Consider the following 13,586-nt stretch of genomic DNA (forward strand, 5'->3'; position numbering starts at 1 on the left):
TAGGAGTAGCTTTGAGTTTTGGGCATTCAGTCTTTATATGACCAGGTTTCCTACACTTATAGCAAATCACATCATTTGAAATCTTCGCATTTCTATTAAATTTACCTCTATTTTAGTATTGGCGTCTCTTATGCTTCCTCTTTAGAAAGCTTCTGAATTGTCTAGTCATCAATGCGATGTCGTCTTCATCCTCAGGTTGTGAGTGTTCACTCTCAGACTCTTCCACATTTAGTGTTATGTTTTTCTCCCTTCGTGGTTCACCTGCATCAATCTTTCTTTGGCTAACTCCTTGCTCGTAAGCAATTAGCGAACCAAGAAGATTGTCAATAAAGTAAATGTTTAGATGTTTAGACTCTGTAATTGTAGTAATTTTAGTATCATAAGTAGTAGGCAAACAACAAAGAATCTTATTAACCATTTCAGCATTCGTTAGTTCCCTACCAAGTGCATGCAAAGAGGTCACTATTTGTGTGAATCTTGTGTACATATCAGAAATGGATTCACTTGGTTTCATGCGAAACAGTTCATAATCATGCAACAAGATATTAAGCCTAGATTACTTAACCGCATTAGTCCCCTCATAAGTTATACAAAGTATATCCCATATGTCCTTCCCACTTTTGCAAGTGGAAACCCATATGTAGTCTTCTGATTTTAAAGCACAAAAGAAACTATTCAAGCATTTGGCGTTTAGTTGTGCTAAGTTACGTTCTTCTACTGTCTAGTCCGCAAAGGTGTTTCAACTCTAACTCCGTCAACTACTCTAGTTGGTTTTGTATACCCTTCTTGAACTAAGATCCACATACGATAATCAAGTGACTGTAAAAATGTAGACATGCGTGTTTTCCAAAAATCAAAAGGTATATTGTCGAACAGTGGAGGTCTAGTTATAGAGTAACCCTCGGGTGTATTTCGGTTTCCAAATGTAGCCATCTACGTTAATCAAAAAGTAGTCTAAACTTATGGTTTTAAAATAAAACTCTAATACCACTTGTTGAAACTCTAATACCACTTATATGAATTAGGTTGTTAAACCTAAGCTTATGTCCCACGGCTAACCAAGAGGGGGAGTGAATTGGTAATTAAAAAAAAATTTAACCCTCTTTTTAAATTAGGAAACAAAAATAAAACTTTAATAAATTTTTCAAGAAAATGTTTTTCAACCACAGTTTTAAAAGTAAAAACACAAAAATAAAAACAGCAGAAAAATAAAGACACAAGATTTATAGTGGTTCGGTCAAAACCAGACCTACATCCACTTCCTGGAGGCACCCTCCATATATTGCACTAATACCACTAGTGACTCTCCTTTTGTACCCACAGCAAGGAGGAGAAGCCTTTACAAAACTCTCATCCACCACTACCTGGAGCGGCAGAGAACCGTCGCCCTTTTAGACTCTTCCTAGTGTTGGCAGAGAACCCTTCGTTCTTTCACACTCTCCTAGTGTGGGCAGAGAACCATTCGTCCTTTCACACTCTCCTTGTGTGGGCAGAGAACGTTTCGGCTGTTCACATTCTCGAAGTGTCGGCAGAGAACCAGATTTCCTTGACATATCTTCTTCACAAGAAATCTAGAAGGAAGAAAAAAAAGAGTGAAGTAAACACAAATCAAAAGTAAAGATTCTTACATTTGAACACCAAGTGAAGCCTTCATGCTCCAGTAGTAAGAATCCTCCTTCGAACACTCTCTTACTCTCTCCTTGACTCTTCTTTCAATAGGCATGAAGATCAGTAGGCAAAAAGATTAAGTGGCAGTTTGGATTGGACTATTTATAGGAAAGACACAAAAAACCGTCCAAAAACTACAAATTTTTCAAGTCAATACGCATTGGATCGTCCCGTACGATCGTGGATCGTCTTGGACTATTTTACTTAAATGCGTTGGAAACGAACCTAATGTATATGGGTACGAAATGACTTCGTACACAAACATCGTCCCGTATGAACTAGGCTTGTCCGGTACGAACGGTTATTCCATATGTCAGTTACCAAAAACTGCAGAACGTCACTAAAATTTCAGAGTCGGTTCACTTCGTCCTGGGACGAATATGGGTTCGTCCGGACGAAATTTTTTCAGAGAGCAACTCGTCCTGGCACGATTATAAATTTCGTCTGAACGAAAATTCTCGAGAGGAGATTTCGTCTCGGGATGAATACACTTCATCCTGGACGAAATTACTCCAGAGTGCAACTCGTCCTGGAACGAATATAAATTTCGTCTGAACAAAAATTTTCCAGAGAACATTTCGTCCTGGGATGAATACACTTCGTCCTGGACGATTAGGACTTAGAAAAATTTTCTTCAATTCCTGTTCATTCCATTGCTCTTACAAGGAGATAACTGACCTGATCGTCCCGTACGAACTATGTTCGTCCCGTACGATCAATACAAAATTTTCAAGATCTCCTTAAGTGTGTGTGTTTATTCACTCAATTAGAATTACTCCCTCTCAAACTTAATTCAAAGAAAATACAGGCTTTAAATACACAAAGTATCTCATGCTGAATTTGATTTTAAGTCTTCGTAGTCTGAATTTTGATTTTCCTGAAATATTAGTACACACAAGAGCAAAAACAAATCTTCTAAAAAGTGTTAGGAGATAACTACACATAAAATAATAATATTTGAAATCATCAAAATTATACAAGTTGCAAGAATGTAAACCATGCACATAGCAACTCTCTTAACAAATATTATGCTTGATAGGGTTTTGTTTAATGATCTTTGGTTGGAGCAATTACTGTCTTCTTTTTACAAAGTTGAAATTCTAAGGTGTTCTTACCACTATCCTATTATGCTTGGTAGCAACCCCTAGCCTGCAAAAATCACATATCCTTATTTAAAAACATTTGGTGCAAAAAACTAGAGTCTAGGGATGCCCTCATCTCTGTTTTTTCTCTTCGTCCATTCCAGAGCCTTATTGTAAACTTGTACTCCAAATTCCAGAAACTTAAAATGCTATAACATCCAAACGTTGGGCCTCTGTCAACTCAATCTCTAGCCCTATTGCTAATCTCATGATGGTCAGAACTTGTTGATGTAGTAAATTTAGTCTAACTCTCTTAACACTTTTCTCATTGACTCTCTAAAGAATGTTAACAACCAACTTAATCATTGTTATTATATACGGGCGTCGATCTCTCAAAGATCCAAAGCTAGATGTCTCTCCCATGTTGAAGACGTCCTTGGGTTCCTTTATGCTAGAATTCGATCTAGGCATAGTATGAACTTGATTAATGAAATTTCAACTTTTGATGGTGTTTTTATAATCCTGGTAACATCTAAGCCGCTATTGTTAATCACTTAAACATTTATTCTATATGTACAATTAGCTTTCATTTTGTTGCTTTTGTCATGCAATATGATTAGTTAATCATCAGTTGTACGATTCAAAGATCATTTGTAAGTGTAAATAATATATTATTTTTTATTTCATATTTTTAAGTAAAAATGTATTATTTTAGTTGTATTGTGTAGGAAAAATATAAAAAAGGTACAGAATTTTAAGTCTCATGTAGTGCCATAGCATTGAACAAATCAACATTATGGCATCATCAAAGGCACCATTAGAGCAGCACAACATGGACTTTGCGGCAAACTTCTCTGTTGGATAGTGTCATGGCATCAAATTATGTAAGTTTCACAACACCATGCTCTCTATCTTTTAGCACCGCAGCGTCAAAATCTATAACGCCTTGGCACCAAAATTGCCCTTCCAACACCGCATCATTTGAATGTCGACAGCGCCACGATGTAGCAGTTGTTACTTTTAAGAACAGGATCTGTCAACAAAATGATGCAGCTTTGACTAAGTAACTGATCCACATCGGCAAGCACTTAGTCGGGGCCAAACGCAGCAGTGGGGTGACAGTTCATTTGTTGGGCACAACATCACTCATCTTTTAAGCACCACATCGCCAGTTGCCTACTTTGTATTTTCTTATAAATAATCATTGTGTTATATTTATAAGGGAGTTTGATCACTTAGATAATTTTAATACAATTCAAAGTGCTTCTCTATATTTCCCTTAGAATGATGATTAAGGGAATTTAGAGTACCTGATACCATCATTAGAGTGTTTTGATTGTGTTTGTGGAAGCAATTCTATTAGTTAAAAAGAATGACTGTAGAGGAGATCCATTGAACCATTTTGGTGATATCTCTATTGTATTTTCTTTAAATTATGCTATCAATGAAAATGAGTTTGGTTCAATTCTACTCCATGTCTAACTAATTTCTCTAGTTTTGGATTGAAAATATAAATATCATGTGTAGTACTAATGAGTTCTCTGATCATTAAAATGATTAAAATGTATTTTAAATATCACCAGATCTTAATTTTAAGTCATTAGTGGTCACATGTGTAGTTAAAATTAGTTGTAATGCGAAGTCTCGATGGAAGAAAGCAGACATAACTAGGAATATTAAATTAGTATGCGACATGTCTAGGTATAGGGTATAAAATGTATTAAATTTTTAAGGAGATAATATAACCATATAAAGTCGGTAGACATTCTTTATCCCACAAGTTCGATAGATATCTAAGGATGCATATACTCTGAATAACATTAAAAGTCAAGAATTTCATAAGGAAAAATATGTTATTTATATTCATCAATCCAAAATATTTTATCTATATAATGTATTCATTATATTTATCTAGTTTTACTTGAGTGGTTGAATCTGCACAACATTCATTTTTTTAGGATAATTTCTTAATTATAATAAACAATATTAGTTGATTACTGAAAAGCATACTTTCTCGTTTGTTCAGCACTTTACTCTATCATTATATTACTTTATTTGGCACTTATATTTGCATATATTAAATAAGATTTAAACCTAAGCATTACTAGGAATTGAAATAGCCCTAAATCATTTCACAATTTTATGGGTTACTCCCCATATCCCCATCAAGTTTTTAGAGCCATTGCCGGGGAAGTATTTTGTTTTTTGTAAAATTTTAACTGTTAAATTAATTACATAATTTGATCTACTTATACATTTTTTATTTGATTTGATCATGAATTGTATATTTTATTTTTCTTGGTTGCATGCTTTATAGCCATAAAAAGGAACTTTTGTTATTTGATCCTGAAATTGAGATAATACTTTCTAAAATTTAGAAAAAGAAAATGATTTTAAAATTGATGGTGAACTAATGAAAGTTTTAATTTTAACTACTAACATTTCTAATCATTAAACTATATTATTCACTTTAAAATTAAAATATTAATAGTTAAATATATAACATGTGAATTAAAATTAAGTAACAATAAAGATGACTAATTAGTGTAATTATTAGTATTTGTTTCTAAATTAGAATTATAATATTGATCATTTTTACTTCTTATAGACTCTGATGCATTATCCTATATTTTAATAATTTTAAATTGACATTTTTTTACTTTGGTTAATCAATTAATTAGAATTATAATATTTTATTCTTTTGAAGACAAGCACGAGTTTTAGTTGGGAGAATTTGATAAGTGTAAATAACGTATTATTCTATATGTTATATTTTCAATAAAAATGTGTTGTACAAGAGAAATATAAAAATGCCACAAAATTCTAAGTCTCATCTACCGCCACGACATTGGACAAATTAACGTTGTAGCTTCAGCAACAAATCGACTTTGCAGTGTCAACTTCTCTGTTGGGCAGCGCTATAGTGTCAAAATGGTCAGTTTTGTAGCACCATGCTCTATGTCTTCTAGCACCGTAGCGTCACATTTTATAACACTCTGGCATCAAAATTGTCTTTCCAGCGCCATAGCATTTGAAAGTTAGCAGCACCATGGCGTAGCAATTGTAACTTCCCAAGGAGATGACTTATTAGTGAAAAGACATGATTGTTCACTAAGTAACTGATCCACATCAGCAACTACCGAAGCCAAAATCATAGCACATTAAGATTACTTCGTTTGTTTGGCGAAGCGGTGTCGATCTTTTAAGATCCACAATGTCAGTTGTCTACTTTGTGTTATCTTATATATAGTTATTTTGTTATATTTGTAAGGGAGTTTAATCATTTGGATAATTTCAGTATAATTCAGAGTGCTTCTCTGTATTTCTCTTAGGGTAAATAACTAAGAGAATTTAGGGAAGTACTTTATACCATTATTTGAATTTTTTATATGTGTTTGTGGAAGAAATTCTGTAATTAAAAAGAATGAGTGTAAAGGAGATCCATTGAATCATTTTGGTTATATCTATCTATTGTATTTTCTTTCTATCATGCTATAAATGTAAATGAATTTGGTTCAATTATACTCCATGCCAAGCTAAATTCTCTAGTTTTGCATTGATGATGTAAATATCATATGTAGTACTAATTAATTCTATTATTCCTTAAATGATAAAACTAATATTTTAAATATTACCAAATTTTAATTTAAGGTATATAGTGGCTATATGTGTAGTTAAAATTAGCTGTAATGTGGAGCATCTACGGAGGAAAACAAACATAACTAAGAATATTGAATTAGTATGCAACATACCTAGGTATTGAATTAATATGCAGTATACTTAGGCATAGGATATGTAATGTACTAAATTCTTAAAGAGATGATATAACCGTAGGATGTCAGTGGACTTTGTCCCTAATAGCTTGACAGAAATCTAGGGATGCATATGCTCTAAATAACATCACAATAATTGAGATTCATTAAAAAAAATATGTTATTTATATTTATCAATCTAAAATATTTTATCCATATAATATATTCATTATCTTTATCTACTTTTATTTAAGTGATTGAATCTCTACAATCTCTATTTTTATTTAAGTAGGATAATTTTACAATTAGAGTAAACAACAGTAATTGATTACTAAAAATCATACTTTCTCGTGGGTTTGAAACTCTATTCTATCACTTTATTACTTGATTGAACACGTATACATGCGTATATTAAGTGGGGTTTTATAATTTTTATATCAAAGAAAACCTTACCATTGCCAATGATTAATAGAGGCCTAAACCATTTCATAATTTTATAGGTTACTCCGCATATCCCCATCAATCGTACTATATGATTAGTTCAATCAATTGCAATTCATACAAGAAGAACCTCAGATGATTAATTATTGCACAGGAGGTCGCTCTGCCAATGGTCCATTTTGTTCACGATAGTATCGTACGATCATGATTGTACCGTATGATCATCAATTTTAATTAATCTTGATTCTATTACTTAATTATAGGGATAAAATTATATAAGATTTCTAAACATTGTACAGTACAAACTAGTTTGTAAGGTCAATTAGAACAAATCCAAATATTAGGCTTATAAAAAGACATTGATATATGTTTAATTTGACATAAATAAGAACGTTAAAACAAATGTATTGGAATTATGATTGTATATAAAGAATAAATATTCTTGAATAAAAACATGAGCGAGTCTATGGATCTATGATGATGTGGATCAATTATATATAAACGGACTCTAAAGAATTGTATATGATTAAAAGTAGGAAATTGAAAATTTTTCTTTAAAACAAAATTTATGATGTGTTGTTGCATGCACTTACCAATTATTGCTCCAAATATGATATTGAGCATTCATCAGATTTTATGTGTAAAATGAACTTAATTATCTTTAAATTTAAAATGGATCATATTTTTATACACCTTGCACATCAACATTAGTAGCCTACTACATGTCCAGTAAGATTTGGGTGCAAATATTTCTTGTTTTTTTAACAAATGACCTAATTGTTGAAGCAACATTGAAAAGCACTTGTAGAATGGATTCATCATTCTTATAAAGTTTTTTAATGTAGTACAAGAGTGGATATAATTATACAACATCATGGAGCACATGGGAAGTGAGATCTCACATATAAATAATTTAGAAAAATATGTACATGAGGGCCACTTGAATGATTTTTTCTTGGAGATTTATGCCCTATAATATTTGTCCAAGGATCCATCTAACATAATTGTTGGGTCCAAGAGTATTCACGGCGGTAGAGAAATATAAAGTTTAACATCTTAGTTTTGTATGAACATCTAGCACACAGTCAGATAAAAGAGAGGGCACATCATTTATAAGAGACACCATCAAGATTTTTAGGTGGTAAACCCTTGTAATGGGGAAAAACCCACAGGGCCTAGCCCAATTTGAATGAATCATTTGGTATTTGCAGTTGATGACACATGAGGCCCTTCATTGGGGGGAAGGCCTTGGCTTGATGTAATAAATATATAAAGAGTGTGTTACATGGTGGAAACAGGAAGAATCACTATTGATGTGCTTGTTTGATTGTAAGGACCATAGTCGGTAGGCGACATAGGTCATAAAGACCACTGTCGTGCAACGAAGTTTGTAAGGATCATAGTCGGCAAGAGATGGAGGTTGGAAGGACCATTGTCTAGTGATATAGGTCAGAAGGACCGTAGTCGACGGGCGACATAGGTCGGAAGGATCGTAGTCAAAAGGTGATGGAGGTCTGGCATCAATTAGTGGCCTTGCGAAAGTCCTACGTTAGTATGTGGTTGGGCAAAAAATGGCATTAATTGATAGTCATGTTGAAGTTCAACGTTAGTTGGTAGCCGGGTAGAAGTCCGGTATCAGTTGGCAGTCGGGTAGAAGTCCGACGACGGGCAGAAGTCTGACGACGGGGAGAATTCCTACTTCGGGTAGAAGTCTGGCGACTGGCATAAGTTCAGCAATAGTGGAAATCCGTTGTTGGGTAGAAATTTGACGACAGTCGGCGGACGGTCAGAACTCCAGCGTAAATTAGTGGTCTGGCAGAACTCTGGCGTCTGTCGGTTGTAGAGTAAAATTCTAGCGAAGGTTGAGGAGAAGTCTCTTCCTTTTCTTCTTGTTTAATTTTGGCATCAGTTGGCGATCGGACAAAACTCCGGCATCGGTCGGCTATTGGGTGGATGTCCGACGGTGGTCGAGGAGGAGTCTCTTCCTTCTCTTCTTGCTTAGGCCTCCTTCTCTCTCTCTCTCTCTCTCTCTCTCTCTCTCTCTCTCTCCCCCCCCACCCTCTCTTTTGGTTTCTCATTCTATGAGAAATGAGGGTTCTATTTATAGTTTTTTTTAGAGTGGCATAGCCAGTAAATAGGATGAATATCAGGGATAAATTGAGAGTGGTTTGAATGGATGACTGATGTTGAATCCCTTGATAGCGAACTGTTTATTTGGCATTTGAATGTCTTAGTAATATCAGAATTTGACGATCTTAGGCTCGTTGGATTCATCTTGTCGACCCGCTCAATTAGACTATAAGAATGTCATGTTTGGAAACCGTTTGGTAATCCAAATTATTGTTTGAATCTTCATAATGTGCTTCGGGTCTTCGATTTGGACCCATTTGAGCTCGAATTGGGTCGAATTTGGTGTCATTGTGGTTGTATTTTTGAGACCTTCAGTTCAACTATAAGTTTGCTAAAATCAAAGTTCATATGGCATCCTATTTAATTTTTGAGGTTTTCAACATAATTTTTTCCTCGAAACTCATGCCTGATCAAGATAATTTTTTGATGATATATCGATAATTATGTCAGGATTATAGGTCTTTGGGTCTTATCAAATGCACTTAATTATTAAGACACATAAAGAATTAATATGCATCCAAAGAAATCAAATTTGAAGTTAGTAGAAAAACTATTAAAATATTAGAACCATACTTACAATAAATTAAAAGATTTCTCACTTTGCTATATAACCATATAGTATGCATATTCAATTGTTGGAACCATGTTCGTTGTAATCCCTCGTAGTGTCTTCTCCTATGGCATCCTATCCCATAAGTATCTAGAAAAAACATCCTCATCTTGGACCATGAAAATCTATCTATAAAAGTAAGATTGTGCTTGTTATGGTTGAGGACAATATCTATAAAAAAGAACATCCAAAACTTTCATAGATCATCTTCCTTGGAGCCCGATCCCTCTTCCATGGAGCTCGAAGATTTTGTTTGAAAGTTGAGGAAGCTTATGTTGAGGCCACTTGTGAATGAGATGGCAACAACTAAGCGGAGCATTGTAGTTAATGCTGAGAACATAGGCTTCTTAATGCTGTCTTTCATTATCATGTGCCATTGGATGCATCTCTCCTTCCTCCCACTTACTCGAAGAAGTTTTGAAGAAATTTGATCTTTTTTTCATTTAGTTAAATTCATGAAAAAGTTATAGGTATTTGAAATCTTATTGTAACTATCTGACATCTCATATAATCAATATAGTTTATTTAGAGAGGTATATGAAATAACATTTAATATGGTTTTGATTAATACTAATTAAAATTTTTCAAATTATTAAACAAATTTGAACTCTTAAAATTTAGACTTAAATGAATCAAATTGAACACAGTAATACTCGTTTATTCATGATCATGAATTGATTTATTTATTGTCTAAAAAAAGCTTATTAAAAGCTTGGTGTTAAATTTGATGGTATTTCTAATAGTGTTTAATTAAAATTTGATTAAATTTAATTTATTTAATAGTAATTGTTAGAACATAAAAAATATGAATTCGATGCACGTTGAATTACATGCTTCTAGATTTAAATTTTGAGTCATCTAAACTCTAATTTTAATAAACTTACAATCAAACTAATCACATTGAAGAAATATATCCATTGACATAAAAAATTTTGTAAAATTTCCGATGCCGATCCTAATCAAGATAAAAAAAGGTTGATATTTTTTAGTGGGTAAATTTGGGGCAAAGCCCTTTTATAAAAAAGAATTAAAATTACTAAAAGTACCAAAGAATAGCTCTAAAACCAAAAAAATTACATTTGAAGAGCGCTCAAAGGGAAGAGAAAAATAGCATAAGAAAAAAATACGATGGACTAAACAAACTCAGGGAATTAGGCACAACAAACTCGGGTAAAAATCATACAACAAGTGAATTATCGCACAACCCAGATATAGAAGTAAAAAAGATAAACCGCATATACTCCCCTGGTTGCCATCAAAGGCCACCACCAAAAAACATATAGTATATGAGAAGTTGCCGGGACAAAACTGTTAGGAGATGCAATGAGACCATCGAAGGGGAGGGGCAAAGCGAAGTTTTGGAACCATTCATCATTGTCTGTAGGGGAAGAATTCTCAGCATTCAACACAAAAACCAAAATATGATAATATAGCAGCCCCCAAAGTCCAAATTCATGCATTGAAGCAAGTAGGAAACATAGCCTACAAAAAATCAACATTTTTCCATCCCACAACCTTTGCATGAATAGCAGAAATAATCTTATGCATAGAAAGGTACTGTTGACCTTATTTTTATATGAGGTCACTTAGACCAATACTGACCCCAAATCAATCAATCTCCAAACCAATCTAAACTCTAGGATTCTCCTAAATCCAGACCTTAGGATATACTCAGATCTTAGAAATCCAAACAAAATTCAATGCTAAAAGGCCAAGTCCTAAAAGCCTTTTACAGTGAATTTTTAAACACTTCAAAAACTAATCAAATGACCTCTGATTCAGAGTCTGTCAGTTGCATACTGATGGGACATGTCCCTGGAGGTAACCCTCCAAATTTGAGCCCATTCTGAGGCCTCTAACCCCAGAATCTAAAATAAAATTCAAAGGCTGTAAAACCTTCAAATATTTACAACCTATGCCACTTGACCTGTCACCTAGAAGATTCTGACCTTAGAGCCCTCACCAAAGCCTCTAATCACTTCCAGACCATTAATCCTGACCAACTGAATAATAAACTGCATTTTTCTGGACTCATTTAAGTTCCTAGTGGTCATGAGCCCAAAATGACCAAAATACCCCTATGGGGCTCAAATGTTGATTTCAAACCAAACGACCTCAAAATTGAATGCAACCACCTCCAGCAAGTTCTAAATGTCATTTTAAACCTGTTGGACCCATTCCCATGTTCTGGATCAACCTGGTTGACCAAGTCAACCTGTTGACCTAAGAGGCCCTTTAAGGGTCCAAACAAGTGTTTTGACCCAAATGACTTCTCTAAGCCATGGAATCACCTCCATTGATCTTGAAAGGTCATTTCAAACTTGTCGAGCCTGATCCCAGCCCCTGGGTCAACCTAATTGACCAAGTCAACCAATTTTGGCTTAAAGGCCCATTAAGGGCCCAATAGGCTCATTTCACCCAAATGACCTATTTAAACCCTTGAATCACCTCTACCAGACTTCAAATACTGTATCAAACCTTCCCAGCCTAGACCCACACCCTGGGTCAACCTGGTTGACCCATTCAACCTAGTTTGACCAAGCCAACCCTTAAGCCCCTTCCCTTTGAATCAAATCCCAAATGCATCCAAGTCTTTGTCAAACCTTCTCATTTCACCCAAATGACCTCACCTTTGGTTGACCAGTTGACTGGTCAACATGGTCAACAAACCTCTTTAAGAGGCTTAAAGGCCTATTTGGCTTGACTCAAGCTAGCCCACCTACCCCAAATTTATTTCAATAATTTTATTTAATTCCAAAACCCTCCCATGTGCCACCTTGGCAGCCAAGTTGACTGTTGACCAGTCAAACTAGTCAACAAGGCATTAAAACCTCTTGAGGTTGTTAAATCATTCCATAGGAGCTAATCCAATTCATTCAAAATCACTCCTGCAGTTCTTTGAGACCCCTCCTTGCCACCTCATCAATCCTCCTGGACACATTGACTGGTCAAACAGTCAATGAATGGTCAAATATATCAATTAAAGTAGAAGAATTTAATGTGGGTGCCGATCTGTCAAGGGGATGTTATGCAATCTCTAGGGAAAAACCTATTTTCTAAGCCAAAAATTTTTAAACTGCTACATATCAATTTTGCATTCAATCGAGTCGATTAGCATGCATCGTATTTGTAACAAATTAAAATTAAGTCTAACATTTAATTATATTTATTTAGACATCAAATACCCCACATAAGTCTAAGGGGCCAATTAGGATTCGCTCTAGATGTCGGCCCCAACTCTCCAAACTCAATCTAATTAACGTCCCGACCACTCTACATAAATTGACTGGACTCATAATTTTAAATAGTTTAGGTGGTTTAGGGCTCCCCAATCCAGGCCGGGGTAAGACCAGATTTGCACTGCATTAGCTAGGTTCGGGTCACTTTTTCAATACACAAGTTAGACTTAGGTTCTGAGGCGAGCTCGGGCTATAAGACCTCAACTTTCGGGAATCGAGTCCCAATTTTCTAATAAAAATGATCACTTAAATATTAAATCACTTTCAATTAAATTCGAGCCCAATAATTATTATAGGCTCGAGTGTTCTCTGAATTATTTCAGAATTTCAAAACACTCCCTACTTCTCCTCCCTTGAATCTAAAAATAAGTGCTCAATATTGAACTAATCCCTATTCAAATTCTAAACCTTACCTTCCTTTGATATCAATCTTCGAAATTCTTAAAAATTTGTATCGCTATTTTAATCGAGAGTGTTTGTAGGAAAATTTCTAATCTTCCTACGATGTAATTAACTACGAGGGCTTGCGCTTGTAGGAGATTTAGAAACCCAGTATATATATATATATATATATATATATATATCGATAAATATATTTTCAATCAAACAAAAAATGGCGACTCCACTGGGGACAATCTCTCTCTATCTTTAATAGTGATATAAA

The sequence above is a fragment of the Dendrobium catenatum genome, unplaced genomic scaffold (assembly GCF_001605985.2).
Source record: "Dendrobium catenatum unplaced genomic scaffold, ASM160598v2 fragScaff_scaffold_1022, whole genome shotgun sequence".
In the NCBI taxonomy this organism is placed as follows: domain Eukaryota; kingdom Viridiplantae; phylum Streptophyta; class Magnoliopsida; order Asparagales; family Orchidaceae; genus Dendrobium; species Dendrobium catenatum.